Source organism: Molothrus ater, chromosome 20 (genome assembly GCF_012460135.2).
Source record: "Molothrus ater isolate BHLD 08-10-18 breed brown headed cowbird chromosome 20, BPBGC_Mater_1.1, whole genome shotgun sequence".
Taxonomy (NCBI): Eukaryota; Metazoa; Chordata; class Aves; order Passeriformes; family Icteridae; genus Molothrus; species Molothrus ater.
Genome location: NC_050497.2, coordinates 11,642,598 through 11,669,830, shown reverse-complemented (window position 1 = coordinate 11,669,830; position 27,233 = coordinate 11,642,598). Strand labels below are relative to the sequence as shown.

General features: G+C 40.9%; 2 long non-coding RNA genes across 2 annotated transcripts; both read right to left on the bottom strand.

Annotated features, from left to right (window-relative positions):
- Positions 1-7,760: 7,760 nt before the first annotated feature.
- Positions 7,761-10,434, bottom strand: LOC129046897 (uncharacterized). Its single transcript, XR_008508745.1, has 3 exons — positions 10,390-10,434; positions 8,801-10,308; positions 7,761-8,192 (listed from the first exon to the last, which is right to left on the bottom strand). It is a non-coding gene; the product is annotated as an uncharacterized LOC129046897 (long non-coding RNA).
- Positions 10,435-13,553: 3,119 nt separating this feature from the next.
- On the bottom strand, positions 13,554-14,003 carry LOC118693501 (uncharacterized). Its single transcript, XR_004981263.2, has 3 exons — positions 13,873-14,003; positions 13,710-13,790; positions 13,554-13,632 (listed from the first exon to the last, which is right to left on the bottom strand). It is a non-coding gene; the product is annotated as an uncharacterized LOC118693501 (long non-coding RNA).
- Positions 14,004-27,233: the final 13,230 nt, after the last annotated feature.

Sequence of the window (27,233 nt, the reverse complement as noted above, 5' to 3'; positions counted from 1 at the left end):
CAAATTAAGAACCTGTAGGCAAAATGGAGTAAATTATTGGATTACAAGAAACTTAGGAAAAAGTGGTAATAGATTTGGAATTGAATGTCCAAAAGGAGAGAGATGGATTTGTTTTACATTTAATCTTGAAGATACGGTTCGAGATTTGGTAAAAAAACAAATAATAAAGGAAAAGGTAAAACCAGCACAGCAACTTAACTCTCTATTGACCCCAAATTATCTATTGAGTCGTATTACAAGACTCCAAGTAGTTATGGAAATGATAGCAAATGGAGCTGCCCAGGCATTGGAGTTAATATCAAGTCAGCTAAGCCAAACAAAAACTGTAGGCTATCAGAATAGGTTGGCTTTACACTATTTATTGGCCAAAGAAGGGGGTGTTTTTTGGAAAGTTTAATATATCAAATTGTTGAAAATTGATGAGCACAGAAAAGTCATTCTAGAAAAAGCAAAAGAAATCAAAGAAGAAAAAAATATATATGCATATAATAACCGAGGTACCGGTCCAAAAATTAGAAAACAATGTTAAAACCTAGCTGGTAGGGTAATGTATTAGAAGAAATTAAGATCTTTCATTTTATGTGTTGCAACTATTTTTATATTTCTTCCTTGTGTAATCCCCTGTTTTATTTTGCCCGCATAGTCCAGAAGATGCAAGTAGATAAGAAATATTGCTCAAGCCAAAGGATTTACAAAGAATAAGAGTGGGGATTGTGGCAAATGCAGGTATTTTATGATTGGCTTTTTTGAAATATTAAAATGAATATTATATGTGTTGTGTTAGAAAGGAATGCTGTATTAATTCTCTTAAGTAGTGTGTTAAATATAGTTTTAGGTTATAAAAACTGTTAAAATAGAAACGATGCTATGTAAGATACTTTTTTTAAAGAAAGGACTTGCAGCAAGATAGCGGCCACAGGACACCTGGATCTTTCAGAGAAAAAGAATTTATATATATTGCCCTCTTATCAGAAGAAACAAACTTCTTCCTGCCTCCAAGGCGCTGTTAGGATTAGAAGGAAGAAGTGGATGATGAGCAGACAGAATCCTGTGTTTGAATGGAATTTATGCACCATGTACGAAGTGTATGACTATGCAACAGGCTATTGCTTTTAAGGGTTAATCCTTTGTTAACAGGGGTCCTTTTTCAGGCTCGTGCTGCCCAGAAAAAGGTACCCGGACGTCCGTAACTCTTTGTTTTTGTTGTCTCATATTGTCCTAATTCAAATTGTCCAAATTATTATTACTCTAATTGTATTACTATTTTTATAACCATTTTATTACTATTAAACTTTCAAAAATTTTAAAAGCAAGTGATTGGCGTTTTTCACACCAGTCTGTTAGGTGAAAATTATCAAAAGATTTTTGTGAGTTTTCTAATTTTGGCATTAATGCTGGCAAATTGTCAGGGTTTACTGTCTATTTGTGGGTCGAGAAATCTGTCCCGAACACTGAGGGGACTCTGGAGCTATTTGGGAACAGTTCTTTTTCAAAATTCTTTTGTGTTGGGATCAAAGAGCTGGCATTTGCAGGGGCAAAATAATTCTCTGTCTGTCCTGTATTTATTAAAGCAGCTGTCATATTCCAACCTCCTCCTCCTCCTCCTCGTCGCACGGTTTGTGTGCATGGATGTGGCTGTGCAGACGAATCGTGACACAAAGTAGTCCCACTGGGTGCTAGGAGTGTGGAAGGCGAAAACGCGGAGGCACACCAGGTATCGGTTGCTCAGGGTTACGCGCTGCAGAGGGATCTCTCGGTGCCCGGCAGAGGGAGAGACGCGGAAGGATACGTGCAAGGCGCTGCAGTTTTCGCCTGCTGTGGTGCCGTGTATAGACGCAGCGGTGGCAGAAGTGGCGTGACAGGGCACAGGGATGCTGGCTGTGGCCGGACAGCGGCACGCAGCGACTCGGAACCGGGACCGGGCTGTATCAAAGCTGCGGCAAACGCAGTGGGGGGTGGCGGCAGGGCCGTGGAGATAGAACTGCGCATGCGTGCGGCTGATCCCAGAAGCAGCGCTGTGGTTCGATGATTCGGCGCGGGGTGATATCGCTGGTGCGGGGGTTGTAGCAACTGCGCATGCGTGGGTTCCATCACTACGGCGGCGCGGGCAGTCATCATGGCGCCGGGCAGGCCGGGGCGTGCGGGAGGCGGCGGAGCTGCAGGAACAGGAACGGGGCTGCGGCTGCGGCCGTGGAAGGGAACGCCGGGACGTCCGTGGTTGCAGGAGGCGGCGGAGCCACGCCATCCAGCAGCTCTGAAGCGGGAGGGTTCGGTGGGGAAGGCACGGCTCGGCCCGCCATGCAGCGGCAGCGGCAGGAGAGGGGAAGCGACCACGGGCGGCGCTGACGGGAGGCTGGGCTGGAGCGCCGCGGCGCCAGCACGGGGTGCCTTGGGCGGCTGGGGCGCCCCGGTAAGACAGTCATTAAAACACCCTAAAAATTATTTTTAAAGCCCTGAAAAAGCCCTAAAGGTATCCTAAACATTTCCAGAGAATTCCTAAAAAACTCCTGCAAAAAAACCCCTAAAATATCCCTAAAAATCCCTGAAAAATCACCTGAAAGACCCTAAAAAACAGTTTAACCCCTACCTGTAACACTGTGGCCTCCAAACATCATCTCTACCTATTAATCGCGGTAACTGCAAGACCCTCAAACACCACCACAATCACCAGCTTGAGTTGGTCTGGGCAGCAGCAAATAAAATAAAATAAAAAGCTTTATAAATAGAGAAATTAAAAATAAAAATGAAATAAAAAATAAAATAAAAAAAATAAAATAAATGCTTTCCAAATGGGAAAATAAAAAAAAGAAAATTAAAAAAATAAAAAGCTTTAAAAACAGAAAAATTAAAACTAAAAATTGAAAAAAAAATTTAAAAATAAAAGAAATGCTTTAAAAATAGAAAAATTAAAACTAAAAATGAAATAAAAATGAAATTTAAAAAATAAAAGAAATGCTTTAAAAATAAAAAAATCAAAACTAAAAAATTAAATAAAAAATAAAATTTAAAAAATAAATGCTTTAAAAATAAATCAAAACTAAAAATAAATAAAAAATAAAATTAAAAAATAAAATTAAATAAAATAAATATTTAAAAATAAAAAAATTAAAACTAAAAATTAAATAAAAAATAAAAAAGGTTTAAAAATAGAAAGATCAAAAATAAAAATTAAATAAAAAAATAAAAAAATGCTTTAAAAATAAAAAAATCAAAACTAAAAATTAAATAAAAAAGAAAATTAAAAAATAAAATAAATGCTTTAAAAATGGAAAAAGCAAAAAATAAAAATGAAATAAAAAAAATAAAAATAAAATAAATAGTTCAAAAATAAAAAATTAAAACTAAAAATGAAATAAAAAATAAAATTAAAAAATAAAATAAATGTTTAAAATTTAAAAAAATTAAAACTGAAAATTAAAAAAAATTAAAAAGCTTTAAAAATAGAAAGATCAAAAATAAAAATTAAATTAAAAAAACATTAAAAAATGCTTTAAAAATAAAAAAATCAAAACTAAAAATTAAATAAAAAAATAAAAGTAAAAAAATAAAATAAATGCTTTAAAAATAGAAAAAGCAAAAAATAAAAATGAAATAAAATATAATATTTGAAAAATAAAATAAATAGTTCAAAAATTAAAAATTAAAACTAAAAATGAAAAAAAAATTAAATAAAAAAATTTTAAAAAGCTTTAAAAATAGAAAGATCAAAAATAAAAATTAAATAAAAAATAAAAAAATGCTTTAAAAATAAAAAGAATAAAAACTAAAAATTAAATAAATAATAAATTTTTTTTAAAAAGCATTAAAAGTAGAAAAAGCAAAAAATAAAAATGAAATAAAAAATAAAATTAAAAAAATAAAATAAATGATTTAAAAATAAAAAAATTAAAACAAAAAATTAAATAAAAAATAAAATTAAAAAATACAATAAAAAGCTTTAAATATAGAAAAAGCAAAAAATAAAAAAGAAATAAAAAATAAAATTAAAAAATAAAATAAATGATTTAAAAATAAAAAAATTAAAACAAAAAATTAAATAAAAAATAAAATTAAAAAATACAATAAAAAGCTTTAAAAATAGAAAAATCAAAAATAAAAATTAAATAAAAAGTAAAAAATAAAATAAATGCTTTAAAAACAAAAAAATCAAATAAATGCTTTAAAAATAGATAAAGCAAAAAAATTTATGAAATAAAAAATAAAATTTAACATTTAAAATAAATAGTTTATAAATAAAAAATGAAAACTAAAAAATAAAAAATAAATTTAAAAAAATAAATGCTTTAAAAAAATAAAACAAAAAAATTAAATTAAAAATAATTAAAATAAAATAAAAAGCTTTAAAAATAGATAAATCAAAAATAAAATTAAATAAAAAATAATTTTAAAAAGCTTTAAAAATCAAAAACTCAAAAGTAAAAATTAGGAAAAAAATAAAAATAAAAAAATTTAAAATATGCTTTAGAAATATAAAAATTAAAACTAAAAATTAAATAAAAAGGAAAATTTAAAAATAAAATAAATGCTTTAAAATAGAAAAATTAAAACTAAAAAAAAGATTAAAAAAAGCTTTAAAAATCGGAAAATTAAAAAATATTACATCAAAATTAAATTTAAAAAATAGAATTAATTAAAAATAATTAAAAAACAAAATAAAATCCGTAAAGTGCTGTAAAGTACCGTAAAAGTTCCATAAAAGGTAGTGTCGTAAAGCGCGACTGTCGAAAAAACGAACCTTTTACGGCAGTCGCGCTTTACGGCACCTTTTACGACAGTTTTGCGACAGTCGCGCTTTACGGCACCTTTTACGACAGTTTTTGCGACAGTCGCGCTTTACGGCACCTTTTACGACAGTTTTGCGACAGTCGCGCTTTACGGCAGCTTTTACGACAGTTTTACGACAGTCGCGCTTTACGGCACCTTTGCGACAGTCGCACTTTACGGCACCTTTTACGACAGTCGCGCTTTACGGCAGCTTTTGCGACAGTCGCGCTTTACGGCACCTTTTACGACAGTCGCGCTTTACGGCACCTTTTACGACAGTTTTACGACAGTCGCGCTTTACGGCTCCTTTTACGACAGTCGTGCTTTACGGCAGTTTTGCGACGTTTTATGGAAATTTTACGGCACTTTACAGCACTTTAGAGTTTTATTTTATTTTTCATGTATTTTTAATTAATTTTATTTTATTAATTTTGGGTTTTTTTAAATTTTTCTATTTTTAAAGCTTTTTATTTTATTTTTAAAATATTTTTAAATTTAATTTTTAAATTTAATTTTTCTTTTTTTAAAGCATTTATTTTTTAATTTTGTTTTTTATTTAATTTTTATTTTTCTATTTTTAAGGCTTTGTATTTTTTTAATTTTATTTTTTATTTATTTTTATTTTTAAACCTTTTTATTTTTTAAATTTTTTTATTAATTTTTTTATTTTTAAAGCTTTTTTTTTAAGTTTATATTTATTTTTAATTTTTCTATTATTAAAGGTTTTTATTTTTAAAATTTTATTTTTAATTTTTAAAATTTTTCTCTTTTTAAAAAATTGGTTAAATTATTATTATTTTTATTTTTAATTTTTCTATTTTTAAAGCTTTTTATTTTTTAATTTTTATTTAATTTTTTTATTTCATTTATTTATTTTTAAAGCATTTATTATATTTTATAATTTTGTTTTTTATTGATTGTTTATTTTTCTATTTTAAAAGCATTTATTTGATTTGTAAATTTTTTATTTGATTTTTAATTTTTCTATTTTTAAAGACTTTTTAAAATTTTTTAAATTCGTTTTTATTTTTAATTTTTCTATTTTAAAAGCTTTTTATTTTATTAATTTTTTATTTCATTTTTATATTTAATTTTATTATTTTTAAAGCATTTATTATATTTTTTAATTTTGTTTTTTATTGAATGTTTATTTTTAAGTTTTCATTTTTAAAGCATTTATTTTTTAAATTTCGTTTTTTTTTTTTTTTCTAGTTTTAATTTTTGTATTATTAAAGCATTTATTTTTTAATTTTGTTTCTAATTTTTATATTTATTTTTTCTATTTTTAAAGCATTTATTTTTTAATTTTGTTTTTTATTTAATTTTTATTTTTTAAATTTTTTATTTTCAAAGTTTTTGAATTTTTAAATTTTATTTTTTATTTATTTTTATTCTTAATTTTTTTATTTTTAAAGCATTTATTTTTTTAATGTTATTTTTTATTTAATTTTTATTTTTAATTTTTCTATTTTCAAAGCTTTTTTATTGTTTAATTTTATTTTTTATTTTTTTTTTTTTTATATTTTGAAACCTTTTTTTTATTTTTTAATTTAATTTTTTATTTCTATTTTTAATTTTTCTATTTTTAAACCTTTTAATTTTATTAATTTTTAATTTAATTTTTATATTTAATTTTTCTATTTTTAAAGCATTTATTATATTTTTTAAATTTTGTTTTGTATTAAATTTTTATTTTTAATTTTTCTATTTTTAAAGCATTTATTTTATTTATTTAATTTTTTTTAATTTTTCTATTTTTAAAGCATTTTTTAAATTTTATTTTTTATTTAATTTTTCTCTTTTATAGCATTTTTTTTTAATTTTCTTTTTATTTTTTATTTCTAATTTTTCTATTTTTAAAGCATTTATTTTTTTAATTTTGTTTTTTATTTAATTTTTTTTTTTATTTTTCCATTTTTAAAGCTTTTTATTTTATTTTATTTGGCGCTGCCCAGACCAATTTAAGCTGGTGATTGTGGTGGTGTTTGAGGGTCTTGCATTACGGCACTACATTTTATGGAACTTGTACAGCACTTTACAGTTTGTTTTTTTTTATTATTTATTTTTAATTAATTTTGTTATTTTATTTATTTTTTTTTTATTTTTCTATTTTTAAAGCATTTTATTACATTTTATTTGGTGCTGCCCAAACCTGCTGTAGTGCATTTTTATACTTTGTAATACTTTGAAGTAATTTTTCCCAAATGGTTTATCCCAAACTGTACCCCCCTCCCTTTACCTGTGTTATCCCTCTCCCGGATGAGATCATCCTCAAACCCCCACCCTGGCTCTCTGTCAATCACTCAGCCTCCCATCCCCCCCCATGCAGAAGTTTCAATCCAAGTTGTCCAGTGATTAGCCAGAGGCCAGGGGTCAGCCCCCCAAGCCTTGACCCATACGCTGTCCTATATGTCTATCCCCCAGCATCCATCCCTTAGGGTCACTTAATGGTTGGTAGGGTGTTATCTACTGTCGGTTTCCACCTCCCTTAAAATGTAACCTTGGCACATCTCCCCTGGGCTCTCGGCACGAGGCCCCCTGAGGTGCAGGAGCTCCTTTGGGGGTCCTAATAAAACCTTGGATTAACCCCTGCTAAGAGTCAGCCCTTTATCTTCTACCGCTGTCTCTGGTGTCTCTTGTGCTGCAAAGGCAACCAGGCCAGGTGCCCTCAGTACCCTCGGGGCACAGAGAGTGTCTCCCGGCCAGCCCAGGTGCCCTCAGGGCACAGAGAGTGTCTCCTCCCAGCCCAGGTGCCCTCAGTACCCTCGGGGCACACACAGAGAGTGTCTGCCCCCAGCCCAGGTGCCCTCAGCACCCTCGGGGCACAGACAGTGTCTCCCCGCTGTTGGCCGTGTCGGGGCTGCCCCCCGGTGTCTGCCAACTTGGGACCGGCCGAGGGTTACTGAGAGGCTCGCACAAACCCGCTCGGCCGCTGATTGTGGTGGTGTTTGAGGGTCCTTCGGGACAAGGGAGGAGATGAGAATCTTGACTCCTCCTTTCAGAAGGCTGAAATATTATTTTATGATCTCTATTATATTAAAAGAAAATGAGATATTAGAACTACACTAAAAGAGCAAGGAGACATCAGAAAGCTGGAAAGGAATGAATAATAAAAACCTGGGACTGCTCACAGCCCCGACACCGCTGCACCATGATTGGTCATCAAGTAGAAACAATGCACAGGAGACCAATCCAAGATGCCCCTGTTGCTAAACCATCTCCAGCCCACACTCCACAGCCAGCAGATTGTTATTGGTTCCATTTCTGTTCTGAGGCTTCTCAGGAGAAAAAACCCAGCAAAAGGATTTTCATCAAACACGTCAGTGCCAGGTGATGGCACAGGCAGCATCAGCTGGCAGAGGTCACTGTGTCATCCCTGCCAGCCCAGGTGTCACAGCAAGGAGGAGAGAGTTCACCCTGTGCTCACACTGCAATACAGAGCAATACAACACAACACACACATTAACACAAGATTATAACCTTTTTCTATTTTCATGACTTGTGGATTTATTGTTACAGGACACCCAAAACAACAAAAGCACACAAAATACAGCACTCATCTACCATTAACACCCCCTTCAAATGACACACAAACTCACCATCCCTCTGATCACAACTGCTAAATTACACCCCAGCAATCATTGGTCCTCGGGAACGTGGTTCCCTGGAGCCTCCAAAAATTCCTCCTGCCTGAAGAAATACCCGGTCCCTGGAGGGTCTGTGCCCAAACTTTGGTGATGAACGTCGCCTCGCAGACCGACCGGGACCTGGGAAAAAAAACCCAGCCGGGGGGAAAAAAAAAAAGAAAAAAAAAACAGCCGGGGGGGGGGTGGGGGGGCTAAACCCGGCTGGGGATTTTTTACTCTAAATTTACAAATGAGTTGAAAAACCTGAAAAGCAAGTCACACACACAAGGTTAAATCCAGTCACAGCATGCGCTCACACACGCAGAGATGAGCAGACGCTGACAGACAGACACGTGCTCTCACACACGCTCACACACTCCTCCCATTTAAACGTTCCCTGTGGCTCTTACTCGAGATGCTGAAGAACGTGCTTCCACGCTTCTTCTGGCTGCCGCTCCTCAACGTCAAATGGTAGATTCTGGGGAAATCAGTAGCCTCAGGGACCTGTGAGACGACAGGAAGCGGTCGACGAGTGGCTGACAGCTAGGACTTGTCCCCGCTCTGACCGATAAATTTTCTACCCTAAACCCCACTAAAGACAGATGAACAGTAAAGTTTTTATAACTCTGCTACCTAACTGTGACTACATGCCAGGGCAGGGCAGCTCCGACCATAAGTGGTACAACATGAGTACACACAATAAAAGCAGACGCATACAGTGCAAGTGTGCATGGAGTGTAAGTCCATACAATATAAGCCAGCATAGGTACACACAATGTAAGTACATACAGTGTAAGCCAACATAGGTAAACGCAATGTAAGTACATACAGTATAAGTACATACAGTATAAAGCAGCATAGGTACAAACAATGTAAGTACACACAGTATAAGCCAGGACTTGAGATAGCTCTCTGGAAGATTAATTCTTGAGCCCTGTACCCTTTGAGAAGATGGAACCTATAGAACTCCTGCAGTCATGTGAGGAGGGTGTAAGACGCTCCCTCGGGAAGTCCAAGAGAATGGCGTGGAAAAAAAGGCACTACCAAAGCCAGTAGTGAAAAGGAAGATGGATGAGAACATCTTGTCCCTTTGAGACATTCCTGTCTCAAAGAGTAAAAATGTAAAGATGCCGGAATAAGGGATATCCGGAAAGGAACGTGAGTAGAATATGGCCTACGTGGCACGGAATAGTGCCGATAAAGCGTTGAGACGTAACAAAGGCCTGTGACACGTAAGACGATGGACACGGACGACATAACACGGACACGGATGACATAACACGGACACGGACGACATAACACAGAGACGAGTGACAACTGCCTGGCACTGTCCCCGTAGGGACCCGAGATTCCTAGTGCAAGGTGAGCCAGAGGCTGATGATGCCAAAGGAAAGGAAGCCCTATGACGAGAGCACGTGATGATGAAATGTAACTCGTCAAAAGAAGTTAGTGCCGAAGCAGTTAAGAGGATGCTCGAGAGGGGCGGCGAGCCTAGAGAAGGAAGCCGACTGCCGGGTGACCGTGGCCGTAGCTCCGGACGTGAAGGCGAGCTCCTCGGGGGAAAGATCCGCGACGACGTCGAGTCGAGGGAGGCGGACGACGCAAAGTTCCCGAGAATGTGGAGATGGGTCGGAACTGTCCTGCCCGGCAAAGGCTCTGGCGAGGCTGAGGGGAAACCCTCTCCCTTTACTTCCAGAGAGCCCACCCCGCTACAGACCTGTCCCCTAAGCTGGCATCTGATTGCCTCCTGTGATACTAAAGGCTATTCCCCTTCTCCCAACCACTGGCCCCGACACTTAGCTTTCGGAAGATGAGAGGACAAAATCCATCCTCAGTCAGACGTGGACGTTGAGATGCTCTCCGTGTGTGCTTCGGTGCTGCCGTTTCCAAGCTTGGGCTACGAGCCTCCTCAGGGTACCTAAGACAAAACAGAAAACCTGACTATTGCCCTCAAAAACAGTAATTCCCGGGACTCCTCCGCACCACTGCCCCGGCTCACCTCAAATCTTGATTTGGCTCCGGAGGGTGCCCAGAAGATACCTGCAAAGAGAAAAGGGACACGCTTAGCATGCTGCTGTGTAACGCTCACCTAGGAGTCAGCCTGCCTAAACGCCGACTCGCCTGCCCTCCTCTGTTCCTTGGCGTGCCTAGGGCAGCGACAGCACCTGCAAAGAAACAAAGCGGAAAAGCATGCTGAGATACTGTGAAAACACAACCTCCCTAATCTGACAAGGATGCCACACCGATACCTTAAGCTGCACACACCTGGCATAGGCGTGCTCGGCCAGGAGAGATGGCAAGTGGACCACCTAAAATAAAAAAACAAGAGGAGATGCTTAGAGCTGCACCAAAACTGAGACCTCAGCCATAACAACTGCTTCTGTACGCTATTCAATGCTCACCTTGCCCACTCGGCCTTGACTGCTGCTCTCGGCCTTGACCTCCTAAAAAGAGAGACAACGAACAATGCTGTAACGGCCACCGTTTATGCTTCCTCTGCAGAAACAAACATGGACTCACATGCTCGGGGCAATCCCCACACCCGGGATGGGGGGCTCTGCCCTGGATTTTATCCTTCTGCATCTGAAAGAAAGTCAGGACAAAAGTCAAACTGTTGCAGGGTAACTTAATAGCTCCAGATATCTTGTGTCCAACTACACCCCACATTACAAACTTCAAGTCCCCGGGACTTCTCCTATTGCACCAGGCTATGCGGCAGGGCAGAGCAGCTCTGGCACAAATGTGTGTGCAGACACCCGTGACACAGGACAGACAGGACGTGACAGACAACGGGGACACAACACGGACAGAAATCTCCTGGCAAGGAAAATGGCTGCGAGGACTGAGAGAATGCAAAAGGAGATGACCGAGGGGAGACCGATGGTGAGCTGATGAGGCTCAGAGAAACCTGGAGGAAGAAGATGCTAACCGAATGATTTATTCCAAGAACTGCAAAGATGGATGCCCGAGAATCCTACGGCCAGAAGCCTCTACCTGCCCTCACATTCTTTCAAGTCCTAGTCCGCCATAATGGATCCTGGCGGGGCAGAGCTGTCCATACAGCTCAGATCAAGACCTGAAAAGACATCCGACCGGATGCTTCTAAAGAGACAAGAGAGTCTGATGCCTGTCTGAGCTCCTGAGTCCAAAGTTCCATGGCCTGGGTGCCAGGCCGAGGAATGCAGAGATCGCAGATGCTAACAATGATGCGAGGGTTTCTGACAGGCCCCTCCAAGACCTAAGGTAAAGGACATGATATATCCAAACAACACATAATACACAAAAGACAAGTGACACGATACACACCGGGACTGCTCTGCCCTGCGCACCTCAGCACTGTGATCCAAAGTCAGGCTTTGCTTTTATGGGGCCTAAGGGGCCGCTTCAGGGACAGCCCCATCTGCAAAGGGGACTCCAAAACCCCTCCCAGTAATACCCAAACCAGCACCCTGCTTTCACCCCCTCTGTGGGTCGTGGCCCTCTACTTATCTCTCGCGCAGCTGGGGATGCCGGTCTCGGGTGCGAAGAAAGGCCACCTCATCAGCCGGGAAGTTCCTGCTGGCACCGGGCTGGTGTCTCTCAGACAGCTGTATTAAAGAAAACCAAACATCAGTGCCCGATCTTGGCAGCCCCTCGGCCAAAACCCCACAAGTCTGCTACTCACCGTTCTCCTAAGAATGCTCGGCTGCTCAGGTCGCACGCGTCGGGCACGCTCGGAGACCGAGGCCGTCGTCACAGGGGGTGCCTGGGCTAAGAGGAGATGAGGTGATTTGGCATGGCTGAAACCTGAGGGGACCCTCGCTCCTCCTCCCTACTTCCCCGACTCACCGCCGCTCCTCGGCGGTTCCTGACCCGGAACTCAGCGCTGGCGAGAGCGGCAAACCCGGTGCATCGGCCGCTGGGGATGGGAGCTTGGCGTGCTCCGAGCGGATGGCCTAAGGCACAAAAATGAGAATGGAGACTGAGACGTGCCCCAGGAATTGAGAGCTCAGCAACAAGAAATGCTACTGATCACCTTGCTCTCCTGAACTTGACTGCTGGGATCCAGATTTACTTCCTAAAAATAAAGACAAAATAAAAAAGCTGTAACAGGGCCACACTTGACACTCCCCCTGCAGAAACAAATGGTGACTGACCTGCTTGTGGGAACCCCGTCACCCAGGATGGGGGGCTCTGCCACGGGTGCAATGCATCTGCACCTGAAAGAAAGTCAGAACATATGTCAAACACCTGCAGGATAACTCAAAACCTGCAAACACCTTAGGTCAATCTAGGAATAGCATCTAGAGTCCAACTACACCCCACATTACAAATTTCAACTTCCCGGGACTTCTCCTATTACACCAGGCTATGCGGCAGGGCAGAGCAGCTCCGGCACAAATGTGTGCACACACCCGTGACACGGGACAGACAGGACGTGACAGACAACAGAGACACAACACGGACAGAAATCTCTGGGCAAGAAGGATGACTGCAAGGAGCACAAGGACAGAAAATTAGATGACTGAGATAAGATGGATGGCGAGCTGACGAGGCTCAGAGAAACCTGGAGGAAGAAGATGCTAAACTGAATGATTTAGTCCAAGAGCTGCAAAGATGGATGCCCGAGAATCCTACGGCCAGAAGCCTCTACCTGCCCTCACCTTCTCACAAGTCCTAGTCCGCCATAATGGATCCTGGCGGGGCAGAGCTGCCCATACAGCTCAGAACAAGACCTGAAAAGACATCTGACCGGATGCTTCTAAAGAGACAAGAGAGACTGATGCCTGTCTGAGCTCCTGAGGCGAAAGTTCTATGGCCTGGGTGCCAGGCCGAGGAATGCAGAGATCACAGATGCTAACAATGATGCCAGGGTTTCTGACAGGCCCCTCCAAGACCTAAGGTAAAGGACATGACATATCCAAACACACATAATACACAAAAGACAAGTGACACGATACACACCAGGACTGCTCTGCCCTGCGCACCTCAGCACTGTGATCAAAAGTCAGGCTTTGCTTTTATGGGGCCTAAGGGGCCGCTTCATGGACACCCCCATGTCCAAAGGAGACTCAAAAACCCCTCCCGGTGGGTCCCTACCCTGCGCCCTGCTTTCATCCCCCCTGTGGGTTGTAGCCCTCTACTTATCTCTGGGACATCTGGGGATCCAGGTCCATGTCAGGTGCAAAAGAAGGAAGCCTCAACATCTGGGAAGTTCCTGCTGGCACTGTTGTTCAACAACTCCCTGTTGTTTCTTAGTCAGCTACGTGAAAGAAATCCAAATATCAATGCATGATCTCTGCAGCACACTGGCCAAAACCCAACAATTCTGCCACTCACCGTTCTGCTAAGAATGCCCGGCTCCTGGGGCCGCACCCTTCGGCCGCGCTCCGAGGCTGATGCCATTGTCACGGGGTAAGCCTGGGCTAAAGGAGACGAGGTGATTTGGCATTGCTGAAACCTGAGGGGACCCTCGCTCCTCCTCCCTGCTTCCCCTACTCACCGCAACTCCTTGGCAGGTGCCCAAGGCTACCCTGGTGACGCCTTTAAATAGAAGAGTTCAGGGTTTCATCACCAGATCCTGTAATGCGTCCACAGGGCTCGCACGTGCAGGGAACCCGGTGCATCGGCCGGCTGGTGAAAGGGGCTTGGCAGGCTCCGAGTGGATTGCCTAAAGCACAAAGAAGAGAATGGAAGCTTAGACTTGCCCCAGGAATTGAGAGCTCAGCAACAAAAAATGCTACTGATCACCTTGCTCTCCTGAACTTGACTGCTGGGATCCAGATTTACTTCCTAAAAAGAAAGACAAAAAACAGAGCTGTAACAGGGTCACCCTTGACACTCCCCCTGCACAGACAAATGGTGACTGACCTGCTTGTGGGAACGCCCTCACCCAGGATGGGGGGCTCTGCCATGGATGCAATGCATCTGCACCTGAAAGAGAGTTAGAACATATGTCAAACACCTGCAGGATAACTCAAAACCTGCAAACACCTTAGGTCAATCTAGGAATGGCATCTAGAGTCCAACTGCACCCCACATTACAAATTTCAACTCCCCAGGGCTTGTCCTATTACACCAGGCTATGCGGCAGGGCAGAGCAGCTCCGGCACAAATGTGTGCACACACCCGTGACACAGGACAGAAAGGACGTGACAGACAACGGGGACACAACACGGACAGAAATCTCGAGACAAGAACCATGACTGCAAGGAGCACAAGGACAGAAAATTAGATGACTGAGGTAAGATGGATGGCGAGCTGATGAGGCTCAGAGAAACCTGGAGGAAGAAGATGCTAACTGAATGATTTATTCCAAAAACTGCAAAGATGGATGCCCGAGAATCCTACGGCCAGAAGCCTCTACCTGCCCTCACATTCTTTCAAGTCCTAGTCCGCCATAATGGATCCTGGCGGGGCAGAGCTGTCCATACAGCTCAGATCAAGACCTGAAAAGACATCCGACCGGATGCTTCTAAAGAGACAAGAGAGTCTGATGCCTGTCTGAGCTCCTGAGTCCAAAGTTCCATGGCCTGGGTGCCAGGCCGAGGAATGCAGAGATCACAGATGCTAACAATGATGCCAGGGTTTCTGACAGGCCCCTCCAAGACCTAAGGTAAAGGACATGACATATCCAAACAACACATAATACACAAAAGACAAGTGACACGATACACACCGGGACTGCTCTGCCCTGCGCACCTCAGCACTGTGATCCAAAGTCAGGCTTTGCTTTTATGGGGCCTAAGGGGCCGCTTCATGGACACCCCCCCCATCTCCAAAGGGGACTCAAAAACCCCTCCCAGTAATTCCCAAACCAGCCCCCCGCTTTCATCCCCTCTGTGGGTCGTGGCCCTCTACTTATCTCTCACGCAGCTGGGGATGCCGGTCTCGGGTGCGAAGAAAGGCCACCTCGTCAGCCGGGAAGTTCCTGCTGGCACCGGGCTGGTGTCTCTCAGACAGCTGTATTAAAGAAAACCAAACATCAGTGCCCGATCTTGGCAGCCCCGCGACCAAAACCCCACAAGTCTGCTACTCACCCTTCTCCTAAGAACGCTCAGCTGCTCGGGCCGCACGCTTCGGGCACGCTCGGACACCGAGGCCGTCGTCACAGGGGGTGCCTGGGCTAAGAGGAGATGAGGTGATTTGGCATGGCTGAAACCTGAGGGGACCCTCGCTCCTCCTCCCTACTTCCCCGACTCACCGCCGCTCCTCGGCGGTTCCTGACCCGGAACTCAGCGCTGGCGAGAGCGGCAAACCCGGTGCATCGGCCGCTGGGGATGGGAGCTTGGCGTGCTCCGAGCGGATGGCCTAAGGCACAAAAACGAGAATGGAGACTGAGACGTGCCCCAGGAATTGAGAGCTCAGCAACAAGAAATGCTACTGATCACCTTGCTCTCCTGAACTTGACTGCTGGGATCCAGATTTACTTCCTAAAAATAAAGACAAAATAAAAAAGCTGTAACAGGGCCACACTTGACACTCCCCCTGCACAGACAAATGGTGACTGACCTGCTTGTGGGAACCTCATCACCCAGGATGGGGGGCTCTGCCACGGGTGCAATGCATCTGCACCTGAAAGAAAGTCAGAACGTATGTCAAACACCTGCAGGATAACTCAAAACCTGCAAACACCTTAGGTCAATCTAGGAATAGCATCTAGAGTCCAACTACACCCCACATTACAAATTTCAACTTCCCGGGACTTCTCCTATTACACCAGGCTATGCGGCAGGGCAGAGCAGCTCCGGCACAAATGTGTGCAGACACCCGTGACACAGGACAGACAGGACGTGACAGACAACAGAGACACAACACGGACAGAAATCTCTGGGCAAGAAGGATGACTGCAAGGAGCACAAGGACAGAAAGTTAGATGACTGAGATAAGATGGATGGCGAGCTGACGAGGCTCAGAGAAACCTGGAGGAAGAAGATGCTAAACTGAATGATTTAGTCCAAGAGCTGCAAAGATGGATGCCCGAGAATCCTATGGCCAGAAGCCTCTACCTGCCCTCACCTTCTCACAAGTCCTAGTATGCCATAATGGATCCTGGCGGGGCAGAGCTGCCCATACAGCTCAGAACAAGACCTGAAAAGACATCTGACCGGATGCTTCTAAAGAGACAAGAGAGACTGATGCCTGTCTGAGCTCCTGAGGCGAAAGTTCTATGGCCTGGGTGCCAGGACGAGGAATGCAGAGATCACAGATGCTAACAATGATGCCAGGGTTTCTGACAGGCCCCTCCAAGACCTAAGGTAAAGGACATGACATATCCAAACACACATAATACACAAAAGACAAGTGACACGATACACACCGGGACTGCTCTGCCCTGCTCACCTCAGCACTGTGATCAAAAGTCAGGCTTTGCTTTTATGGGGCCTAAGGGGCCGCTTCATGGACACCCCCATGTCCAAAGGAGACTCAAAAACCCCTCCCGGTGGGTACCTACCCTGTGCCCTGCTTTCATCCCCTCAGTGGGTTGTAGCCCTCTACTTATCTCTGGGACATCAGGGGATCCAGGTCCATGTCAGGTACAAAAGAAGGAAGCCTCAACATCTGGGAAGTTCCTGCTGGCACTGTTGTTCAACAACTCCCTGTTGTTTCTTAGTCAGCTACGTGAAAGAAATCCAAATATCAATGCATGATCTCTGCAGCACACTGGCCAAAACCCAACAATTCTGCCACTCACCATTCTGCTAAGAATGCCCGGCTCCTGGGGCCGCACCCTTCGGCCGCGCTCCAAGGCTGATGCCATTGTCACGGGGTAAGCCTGGGCTAAAGGAGACGAGGTGATGTGGAATTGCTGAAACCTGAGGGGACCCTCGCTCCTCCTCCCTGCTTCCCCTACTCACCGCAACTCCTTGGCAGGTGCCCAAGGCTACCCTGGTGACGCCTTTAAATAGAAGAGTTCAGGGTTTCATCACCAGATCCTGTAATGCGTCCACAGGGCTCGCACGTGCAGGGAACCCGGTGCATCGGCCGGCTGGTGAAAGGGGCTTGGCAGACTCCAAGTGGATTGCCTAAAGCACAAAAAAGAGAATGGAAGCTTAGACTTGCCCCAGGAATTGAGAGCTCAGCAACAAAAAATGCTACTGATCACCTTGCTCTCCTGAACTTGACTGCTGGGATCCAGATTTACTTCCTAAAAAGAAAGACAAAAAACAGAGCTGTAACAGGGTCACCCTTGACACTCCCCCTGCACAGACAAATGGTGACTGACCTGCTTGTGGGAACGCCCTCACCCAGGATGGGGGGCTCTGCCATGGATGCAATGCATCTGCACCTGAAAGAGAGTTAGAACATATGTCAAACACCTGCAGGATAACTCAAAACCTGCAAACACCTTAGGTCAATCTAGGAATGGCATCTAGAGTCCAACTGCACCCCACATTACAAATTTCAACTCCCCAGGGCTTGTCCTATTACACCAGGCTATGCGGCAGGGCAGAGCAGCTCCGGCACAAATGTGTGCACACACCCGTGACACAGGACAGAAAGGACGTGACAGACAACGGGGACACAACACGGACAGAAATCTCGAGACAAGAACCATGACTGCAAGGAGCACAAGGACAGAAAATTAGATGACTGAGGTAAGATGGATGGCGAGCTGATGAGGCTCAGAGAAACCTGGAGGAAGAAGATGCTAACCGAATGATTTATTCCAAAAACTGCAAAGATGGATGCCCAAGAATCCTATGGCCAGAAGCCTCTACCTGCCCTCACCTTCTCACAAGTCCGAGTCCGCCATAATGGATCCTGGCGGGGCAGAGCTGTCCATACAGCTCAGAACAAGACCTGAAGAGACATCCGACCGGATGCTTCTAAAGAGACAAGAGAGTGTGATGCCTGTCTGAGATCCCAAGTCCAAAGTTCCATGGCCTGGGTGCCAGGACGAGGAATGCAGAGATCACAGATGCTAACAATGATGCCAGGGTTTCTGACAGGCCCCTCCAAGGCCTAAGGTAAAGGACATGACATATCCAAACACACATAATACACAAAAGACAAGTGACACGATACACACCGGGACTGCTCTGCCCTGCGCACCTCAGCACTGTGATCCAAAGTCAGGCTTTGCTTTTATGGGGCCTAAGGGGCCGCTTCATGGACACCCCCCATCTCCAAAGGGGACTCAAAAACCCCTCCCACTAATTCCCAAACCAGCCCCCTGCTTTCATCCCCTCTGTGGGACATGGCCCTCTACTTATCTCTCGCACAGCTGGGGATGCCGGTCTCGGGTGCGAAGAAAGGCCACCTCGCCAGCCGGGAAGGTCCTGCTGGCACCGGGCTGGTGTCTCTCAGACAGCTGTATTAAAGAAAACCAAACATCAGCGCCCGATCTTGGCAGCCCCTCGGCCAAAACCCCACAAGTCTGCTACTCACCGTGCTCCTAAGAACGCTCAGCTCCATCGCCGAGTCCCGTGATTCTTCCGCAGGGCTCGGGAGAGCGGCGCGCCCGGCGTGTCGGCCGGTCGGTGACTCGGTAATAGGTAATCCACTCGGCGTACTCCGAGTGGATTACCTAAAACGCAGAAACAGGAACGGATGCTTAGAGTTGCACTGGAAAGTGAGACTGGAGCAATAACAACTGCTTCTGTACCCTACTCAATGCTCACCTTGCCCACCTCATCTTGACTGCCGATATCCAGCTTTACTTCCTAAAAAGAAAAAGAACAGTGCTGTAACAGAGTCACACTTTACACTCTCCCTGCAGAGACAAACGGTGACTGACCTGCTCGGGGGAACCTCCTCACTCGGGATGGGTGGATGGATTTTGCCCTGGATTTTATCCTTCTGCATCTGAAAGAAAGCGAGGACAAAAGTCAAAGGGCTGTAGCATAACTTCACAGCTCCAAACATCTTCTGTCTATCTAGGAATATCATCTAGAGTCTGGCAACACCCCACAAACTGCAAGTCCCTGGGACTTGTCCTCTTGCAGCAGGCTATGCGGCAGGGCAGAGCAGCTCCGGCACAAATATGTGCGGACACCCGTGACACGGAACGTGACAAACAGGGGGACGACAAACACGACACGTTATGCTTGTGGTGAGGGTCTCGAGGGGAAAAGGCAAAAGGGACCCCAAAGACACACTAGGTAACACGGTACACTGGACAACACGACGTCGACCGGAACTGCTCTGCAATGCCCGCCTGAAAGCTGCCGTCAAAAGTAGAACCTCTCCCTCTAGCTGTCCTAAGAGGCCCCTTGGAGGAGATTGCTTTTCCCACTGCTAATTTTTAAATCTGTCCCAGGAACTCCCAACCCGCTGCTCTCCCATTGTCCCATCTCCAGGCTGTGGCCCTGACTTATCTTTTGGATGATCGGTGATGTGGATCCACATTGCACCTGAAATGAGTCTGCCTTGGAGGGCCCCATGACCGCCTGTTAGCCTCTCGGTCAGCTACAATAAAGCAAACCAAAACCAAAGTATGAGTACAGAGTTATGTGGGCCAAATCCCAGCGAGTCAGCTACTTGCCCTCTCCTGAGTGTGCCTGGCTCCTTCAGGCTCCAGCTTCATCCTGATTCCAAGGCTGTGGCCGTTATTGTGAGTGGCACCTGGGTAAGAGAAAGGCAAAGTTAAATGGCATTCCTGTGAGTGCAGTGGATGACCTTGTGTGCTGCAAGACGTGTGAATGCCTCTGCTCGGCTTCTAAAAGGCCTTGGGTGGGGGGCTCAAATAAACACCCTTTCTCACCCTGCTGCCTTCAAAACCACCCCCCCAACAATAACTCCTAACTGGATACCCGCTCAGCCTCCCTCTCCTAGTCACAATCCTCAACTCACCTGAAGCCTCAATCTCAAAGATAATCTTGGACACTGGGCAGATCCCTCTTGTGACACAATGAAACTGCTGAAAAAAGTGTTGTAGTTGACACAACCTGGAGCCTCTGGAAGCTGCGCTCCTCCTAAAAAAAATACAAAACAAAATAAGAACAAAACAGGAAATTACAAATGCACTTTACCACCCCTAAACACAAAACCCAAAACTGTGAACTTAAATACTCCCTGTATTCTATGCTGTTTTCTTCACAGTATCTTCAAAGCCTCTGTTGCTTTAGATGCCCAGAAACACCTGCTGAAAACAAGCTGAGATAAGCTGAAAGAGCCTCTTACCTGAAATGAGAGTGAAATGAGAGGAGAGCTCTGATCCCAGCACATCCCAGAGAGGGAATGAAGGCCCTGAGCAAAGGCTGGGGTTAATATACCCCTGATGGTGCCCGCCTCTCGTTCCCATGGCACCCAGGAAAAGGGAGGGAGCGAATCCCACCCGGTATGAAAGCCCTCAGAGCAGTTGCAGCTGTTTGGCTCCTCTGACTCAAGTTCAAGGGGAGAAAAGGGCTTGTTATAGAGAAAAACTCTTCTGAAAAATAACAGCACTTTCTTTTTTGCAGCAACAACTTGGAGTAAATGGGCAGGAAACTGGTAAGAAATAAAATTTTCTGTTTAGGCAGCATAACTAGATAAACTGGCTAATTTGCTGTGAACTTACATAATTATTCCTTAGTGGCTATTAAGTAGTACTTCATGTGTGACTAAGCTGGGTGGAAAAGAATGCTTCTGATGTGAATCATCTAAGTCTCCTTGGGACCTCTAATTAGGCCTATCTACATTATAAGTAAAAATAAGAAAAATGAAAGCTTCCCAGGCAGTGTAAGGGTTAAGTGCATGCCAGGCTTACCCTGCTCTGAGATACTTGGTCCTATGGCACAGAAAGAAGGGCCCTGAAATGTATTTTTAAACCCTTAAAATGCTGAAAAAAGCAGAGCTTCCTTCCAGTGAACCCCTTAAACAGAGGAAATGGGGCAGTTACCTCTACTGAAACTAATACAATAGCAAATAAATAGCTTCTGCCCTTTAATTTACTCTCCTTAATTATTGGGAAAAGAAGGGTTTTCTTCTCTCTTTAAATCTCTCCAGGGATGAAAAAAGAGGGATTTTTCCCTCAGTTCTACTCTTAAGATGGAGGGACAGCTGGGCTTCTCCCTCAATTTAGGCCTCAGGACAATAAAAAGGGGGCGGCTACCCTTAATTCAAACCCCTAAGAAACATTGTCAAGATTTTCCCCTTCTATTTAAACTGGGGAATAATCGAAAATGAGGACTCCCTGTCAATTAACACCCCTAACAGCATAGAAAAGGCAGGGATTCTTTCAACTGAGACCACTAAAATTGCAGGGGAAGCAGAGTCCCTCCCAGTTTGAACACAAAAAATAAAGGAAAAGGAAGCATTTTCCCTTTTTTCTAAACCCTTTTTCTCCTAATAACCCTTCTCCTTTCTGGGAGTGCTGTGGAGGGTCTGGGGGCTCTGGGGAGGGACTGGCACAGTAAAAGGGGAAAGTTGAAAGCCCTCTCCTGGAACCCCACATGCTGCCTGGCCTGCTCAGATGCTGCCCCTTGGCAAAAGGGCTCTTCCCTTGGCGTTTTCTCAAAGGGGACTGAGTGGTAATAGTTTCAAAAAAGGCAAATGATCCAAGAAATGTACAAAGAACAACACAGAATTAAGAATTAAGACAACGCTTGTACCACTGATTTCAAACACTGCCTGGTTTTATTCTGGTCTTGCCTGAATAAAACATCTCCTTAGGGGAGGAATACTCCAGATAGAAGGATCAAGACTGTTTTTGTGTTCTGACCGTAGCCTGAGAATTGTACAGGGGAGAAGGGGAATTACCATTTCCATCAGTAAACTTTATTTGATTCATTCCAAGACTGGACATGCTAGCTGGGTTATAAGTAAATGCTTGAATTGTGAGAATAATTAGTATTGTAGTTCACAACATTTATGCTCTTATTGCAAAAAGTGTTAAAGTAATAACTTAGTTTTGTGGATGGGAATTACTAGTGCCTGGTGAATGAGAGATACCTGAAGAACGGTAAGAGACCACAGTTAAAGGGTGTCCAAACCAATTTGCCTGGAAATTATTTAAGAGAAAGTGACAAGGAAATAGAGGGCACGACCAGATTGGCCTCTGTTTTTTGCCACCGAGAAGATCAAATACACCTGCCGTGGGTTGCAACCTCACAGGCCTGGGAGGTGGGAGTATAAGGCATACTGGACCTCTGTTATTCCTGTTTCTGGCACTCATTTGTTCTCTTTTCCCTTTCGGGATACCCGCAAGATTGTGTCACAAATGCTACAGAAAGCATCACGTGGAAAGAAACCAAAGTTCCTCTTTAATTACACACACCTATGTCAACAGCCACTGTTATAACCCATCCAAATTAAGAACCTGTAGGCAAAATGGAGTAAATTATTGGATTACAAGAAACTTAGGAAAAAGTGGTAATAGATTTGGAATTGAATGTCCAAAAGGAGAGAGAGGGATTTGTTTTACATTTAATCTTGACGGTTTGAGATTTGGTAAAAAAACAAATAATAAACGAAAAGCTAAAACCAGCACAGCAACTTAACTCTGTACTGACCCCAAATTATCTATTGAGTCGTATTACAAGACTCCAAGCAGTTATGGAAATGATAGCAAATGGAGCTTCCCAGGCATTGGAGTTAATATAAAGTCAGCTAAGCCAAACAAAAACTGTAGGCTATCAGAATAGGTTGGCTTTACACTATTTATTGGCCAAAGAAGGGGGTGTTTTTTGGAAAGTTTAATATATCAAATTGTTGAAAATTGATGAGCACAGAAAAGTCATTCTAGAAAAAGCAAAAGAAATCAAAGAAGAAAAAAATATATATGCATATAATAACCGAGGTACCGGTCCAAAAATTAGAAAACAATGTTAAAACCTAGCTGGTAGGGTAATGTATTAGAAGAAATTAAGATCTTTCATTTTATGTGTTGCAACTATTTTTATATTTCTTCCTTGTGTAATCCCCTGTTTTATTTTGCCCGCATAGTCCAGAAGATGCAAGTAGATAAGAAATATTGCTCAAGCCAAAGGATTTACAAAGAATAAGAGTGGGGATTGTGGCAAATGCAGGTATTTTATGATTGGCTTTTTTGAAATATTAAAATGAATATTATATGTGTTGTGTTAGAAAGGAATGCTGTATTAATTCTCTTAAGTAGTGTGTTAAATATAGTTTTAGGTTATAAAAACTGTTAAAATAGAAACGATGCTATGTAAGATACTTTTTTTAAAGAAAGGACTTGCAGCAAGATAGCGGCCACAGGACACCTGGATCTTTCAGAGAAAAAGAATTTATATATATTGCCCTCTTATCAGAAGAAACAAACTTCTTCCTGCCTCCAAGGCGCTGTTAGGATTAGAAGGAAGAAGTGGATGATGAGCAGACAGAATCCTGTGTTTGAATGGAATTTATGCACCATGTACGAAGTGTATGACTCTGCAACAGGCTATTGCTTTTAAGGGTTAATCCTTTGTTAACGGGGGTCCTTTTTCAGGCTCGTGCTGCCCAGAAAAAGGTACCCGGACGTCCGTAACTCTTTGTTTTTGTTGTCTCATATTGTCCTAATTCAAATTGTCCAAATTATTATTACTCTAATTGTATTACTATTTTTATAACCATTTTATTACTATTAAACTTTCAAAAATTTTAAAAGCAAGTGATTGGCGTTTTTCACACCAGTCTGTTAGGTGAAAATTATCAAAAGATTTTTGTGAGTTTTCTAATTTTGGCATTAATGCTGGCAAATTGTCAGGGTTTACTGTCTATTTGTGGGTCGAGAAATCTGTCCCAAACACTGAGGGGACTCTGGAGCTATTTGGGAACAGTTCTTTTTCAAAATTCTTTTGTGTTGGGATCAAAGAGCTGGCATTTGCAGGGGCAAAATAATTCTCTGTCTGTCCTGTATTTATTAAAGCAGCTGTCATATTCCAACCTCCTCCTCCTCCTCCTCGTCGCACGGTTTGTGTGCATGGATGTGGCTGTGCAGACGAATCGTGACACAAAGTAGTCCCACTGGGTGCTAGGAGTGTGGAAGGCGAAAACGCGGAGGCACACCAGGTATCGGTTGCTCAGGGTTACGCGCTGCAGAGGGATCTCTCGGTGCCCGGCAGAAGGAGAGACGCGGAAGGATACGTGCAAGGCGCTGCAGTTTTCGCCTGCTGTGGTGCCGTGTATAGACGCAGCGGTGGCAGAAGTGGCGTGACAGGGCACAGGGATGCCGGCTGTGGCCGGACAGCGGCACGCAGCGGCTCGGAACCGGGACCGGGCTGTACCAAAGCTGCGGCAAACGCAGTGGGGGGTGGCGGCGGGGCCGTGGAGATAGAACGGCGCATGCGTGCGGCTGATCCCGGAAGCAGCGCTGTGGTTCGATGAGTCGGCGCAGAGTGATATCGCTGGTGCGGGGGTTGTAGCAACTGCGCATGCGTGGGTTCCGTCACTAGGGCGGCGTGGGCAGTCACCATGGCAGCGGGCGGGCCGGGGGTTGCGGGAGGAGGCGGAGCTACGGGAACGGGGCCGCGGTTGCGGCCGTGGAAGGGAACGCCGGGACGTCCGTGGTTGCAGGAGGCGGCGGAGCCGCGCCATCCAGCAGCTCTGAAGCGGGAGGGTGCGGTGGGGAAGGCGCGGCTCGGCCCGCCATGCAGCGGCGGCGGCAGGAGAGGGGAAGCGACCACGGGCGGCACTGACGGGAGGCTGGGCTGGAGTGCCGCAGCGCCAGCACGGGGTGCCTTGGGTGGCTGGGGCGCCCGGGTAAGACAGTCATTAAAACACCCTAAAAATTATTTTTAAAGCCCTGAAAAAGCCCTAAAGGTATCCTAAACATTTCCAGAGAATTCCTAAAAAACTCCTGCAAAAAAAACCCTTAAATATCCCTAAAAATCCCTGAAAAATCACCTGAAAGACCCTAAAAAACAGTTTAACCCCTACCTGTAACACTGTGGCCTCCAAACATCATCTCTACCTATTAATCGGGGTAACTGCAAGACCCTCAAACACCACCACAATCTCCAGCTTGAGTTGGTCTGGGCAGCAGCAAATAAAATAAAATTAAAAGCTTTAAAAATAGAAAAATTAAAACTAAAAATTAAATAAAAAATAAAATAAAAAAATAAAATAAATGCTTTAAAAATGGGAAAATAAAAAAAAGAAAATTAAAAAAATAAAAAGCTTTAAAAACAGAAAAATTAAAACTAAAAATTAAAAAAAAATTTTAAAAAATAAAAGAAATGTTTTAAAAATAGAAAAATTAAAACTAAAAATGAAATAAAAATGAAATTAAAAAAATAAAAGAAATGCTTTAAAAATAAAAAATCAAAACTAAAAAATTAAATAAAAAATAAAATTAAAAAAATAAATGCTTTAAAAATAAATCAAAACTAAAAATAAATAAAAAATAAAATTAAAAAATAAAATTAAATAAAATAAATGTTTAAAAATAAAAAAATTAAAACTAAAAATTAAATAAAAAATAAAAAAAGGTTTAAAAATAGAAAGATCAAAAATAAAAATTAAATAAAATATAAAAAATAAAAAAATGTTTTAAAAATAAAAAAATCAAAACTAAAAATTAAATAAAAAGGAAAATTAAAAAAATAAAATAAATGCTTTAAAAATAGAAAAAGCAAAATATTAAAATGAAATAAAAAATAAAATTAAAAAATAAAAAAAAGCTTTAAAAATAGAAAAATTTAAAAAAATTGAAAAAAAAATTAAAAAAAGCTTTAAAAATAGAAAGATCAAAAATAAAAATTAAATAAAAAATAATAAAAAATGCTTTAAAAATAAAAAAATCAAAACTAAAAATTAAATAAAAAAGAAAATTAAAAAATAAAATGCTTTAAAAATGGAAAAAGCAAAAAATAAAAATGAAATAAAAAAAATAAAAATAAAATAAATAGTTCAAAAATAAAAAATTAAAACTAAAAATGAAATAAAAAATAAAATTAAAAAATAAAATAAATGTTTAAAATTTAAAAAAATTAAAACTGAAAATTAAAAAAAATTAAAAAGCTTTATAAATAGAAAGATCAAAAATAAAAATTAAATTAAAAAAAATTAAAAAATGCTTTAAAAATAAAAAAATCAAAACTAAAAATTAAATAAAAAAATAAAAGTAAAAAAATAAAATAAATGATTTAAAAATAGAAAAAGCAAAAAATAAAAATGAAATAAAATATAATATTTGAAAAATAAAATAAATAGTTCAAAAATTAAAAATTAAAACTAAAAATGAAAAAAAAATTAAATAAAAAAATTTAAAAAAGCTTTAAAAATATAAAGATCAAAAATAAAAATTAAATAAAAAATTAAAAAAAGCTTTAAAAATAAAAAAATAAAAACTAAAAATTAAATAAATAATAAATTTTTTTAAAATAGCATTTAAAGTAGAAAAAGCAAAAAAAAAAAAGAAATAAAAAATAAAATTAAAAAAATATATGATTTAAAAATAAAAAAAACTTAAACAAAAAATTAAATAAAAATAAAATTAAAAAGTAAAAAAGCTTTAAAAATAGAAAAAGCAAAAAATAAAAATGAAATAAAAAATAAAATTAAAAAAATAAAATAAATGATTTAAAAATAAAAAAACTAAAACAAAAAATTAAATAAAAAATAAAATTTAAAAATAAAATTAAAAGCTTTAAAAATAGAAAAATCAAAAATAAAAATTAAATAAAAAGTAAAAAACAAAATAAATGCTTTCAAAACAAAAAAATCAAATAAATGCTTTAAAAATAGATAAAGCAAAAATAAATATGAAATAAAAAATAAAATTTAAAATATAAAATAAATAGTTTATAAATAAAAAATGAAAACTAAAAAATAAAAAATAAATTTAAAAAAATAAATGTTTTAAAAAAATAAAACAAAAAAATTAAATTAAAAAAATTAAAATAAAATAAAAAGCTTTAAAAATAGATAAATCAAAAATAAAATTAAATAAAAAATAGTTTAAAAAAGCTTTAAAAATCAAAAACTCAAAAGTAA